The sequence below is a fragment of the Sciurus carolinensis genome, chromosome 8 (assembly GCF_902686445.1).
Source record: "Sciurus carolinensis chromosome 8, mSciCar1.2, whole genome shotgun sequence".
Classification (NCBI taxonomy): Eukaryota; Metazoa; Chordata; class Mammalia; order Rodentia; family Sciuridae; genus Sciurus; species Sciurus carolinensis.
The window spans coordinates 74,094,286-74,096,495 of record NC_062220.1 but is presented as its reverse complement, the minus strand read 5'-3'; the positions used below and the strand labels follow the sequence as shown (position 1 = coordinate 74,096,495).

General features: G+C 32.9%; 1 non-coding gene across 1 annotated transcript; it reads left to right on the top strand.

Annotated features, from left to right (window-relative positions):
• Nucleotides 1-533: 533 nt before the first annotated feature.
• On the top strand, nucleotides 534-633 carry LOC124992045 (small nucleolar RNA U13). Its single transcript, XR_007110047.1, has one exon. It is a non-coding gene; the product is annotated as a small nucleolar RNA U13 (small nucleolar RNA).
• The last annotated feature ends 1,577 nt before the right edge of the window (nucleotides 634-2,210 follow it).

The window sequence follows — 2,210 nt, the reverse complement described above, 5'->3', positions numbered from 1 at the left end:
GGAAATATGAAGAAATTATTGAATGTGCTAAGGTATTCTTCTAGCTAGGATTCTGCAAAGAATGAGAACCAATTGGAGATATCTGCATCTATATCTGTATCTATTTCATTTATATTTCAAGAATTTTTTTCCTAAAGGAACTGACTTGTGATTGTGGGAGTTGATAAGTCTGGATTCTGTAGTGCAGACTGACAGGCTGAAAACTCTGAAAAAGTTGATGCTATAGTCTTGAGTCTAAAATGTACAGGGCAGGTCAGCATCCTAGAACTCAACTAAGATTTCTGTGTTACACTCTGGAAGTGGAATTTCTTCTTATTCAGGAAACGCAGATTTTTCTCTTAAGGCCTTCAACTGAGTGGCTGGCTGAGGCACGTCCAAATTATGAAAAATAATCTGCTTTCATTTAAAGTCAACTGGTTGTAAATATTAGTCACATCTTTAAAATACCTTCACAACAACATCTAGACTAGTGTTTGGCCAAACGGATGTGTTCCACAGCTTAGCCAAGTTGACACAAGAAGTTAATTATCAGGATACTCTTATGATTCATAAACATGCTGATTAGGTGTTCAGGCCATTGTGTGTGATGTGTCTCCCTGGAAACTTGTTACAAAGTTGACACCTTACCTGACATAGGAGAAAAAAGAAGACAGAAAGAAAAAAAAAAAAAAGTTAATGGTCTTAGGTGTTGTCTTAGTCTGCTTGACTGAGTGGCTAATAAACTACAGACAACTATTTCTTACAATTTTAGTTACTGAAAGTCTAAGATCAGAGTGTGGCATGGACATTCTGCTGGGGGACTCTCTTTGGGCTTCAGACTTCGACTACTCATTGATGCTCACATGTTGGGAAGATGAGAGAGCTCTCTGGAGCCTCTTATAAGAGCATTCACAAAGGTCCCATCCTCATTACCTGCCAAAGGCCTCACCGCCTAAAACCCCTCACGTTAAGAGTTCATATTTCAGGATATGAATTGTGCACAAGTACAAACATTCAATTCATAACAGGTAATCAGAGCACATATGTTTTGGGGGTTTTTGTTTTGTGTATTGCTTTTTGCTGTGTAAGAAAATTTGTTTTGAGATCTATATTAAGGAATTTAGTGGTGGAATATGCTGCTTGCAATTTTCTTTAAGTACCTAAGAAAAATGGGCAAGTTAATTTTTAAAAAATTGGACTTATACAAACCTAGCTATATACAATTTTTAAATGTCACATATAAAATACAGGACACAGAAATGTTCTAAGTAAAAGATTAACAAGATATACCAGGTAAATACTAATCTAAAGAAAGTTGGATTAACTGTAATTAATGTGAGAATAAATACACTTTACCTTAAAAAGCACCGTTATATACACAGTCACTTAATATAAAGGGCTTGATTTACTAAGATTATAATAACAATTCTAAACTTAAAAGTAATTAAAAAAACTCTGAAATACATAAAGCAAAATTGAAAGAATTACAACATGAAATTGACATTCACTCTTAAGGAAGGATATTCCAACACATTTCTTATGATCATTGACAGATTAATCAGAGCCCAAATTAGGAAAGATATGGATGAGATAAGCAACAAAATTATAAACTTGACTTTAACAGAAATAAAATTCTTACTGAAAGAAATATATTTCACATTGTCCTGTTCAAGTCAAAGCTTCTATTAGAAGATTTGATACTTGAAGATACTTTTGGGTCTAATGCTATTGTTTGGTACACCACAACTGGAAATGTGGGCTTTTAATTTAAAGTTTAATAATTATTCCATATTAAAATTCATTTTTCATGTTACCTCTTAGAGATGAGCTTCAAAATGGGGTTCATTTGATGAAATGGTTTCATATTATCTCTTAGAACTTTAGCAAAAAACACTTTAAAACTTACAATCACTTTTATTAGGCTGCTTTTTTTAAAAACTTGCTTTATTTCAAAATTATTTGTCATTTCTTCTGTCTTCTGTAAAAACAGATATTAGGTTATAATAGTAGCCCAAGATAAGTGAGCATTACTCATTTGAACCTTGGTTTCAGTTTCTAAATTACTTTGAATCTTAATTAAAACATAAAATGTCAACTAGGTAAGAGTCTTCCAGAGCATATTTGGGTGTCACAGATCTTTGATCCCAGGAGAAATTTAGAAGATACACGACTCCACTAATCTTAAGGAACTTACAAATTACTAGGCATTTGGATTTTATGTGACTAAAAAA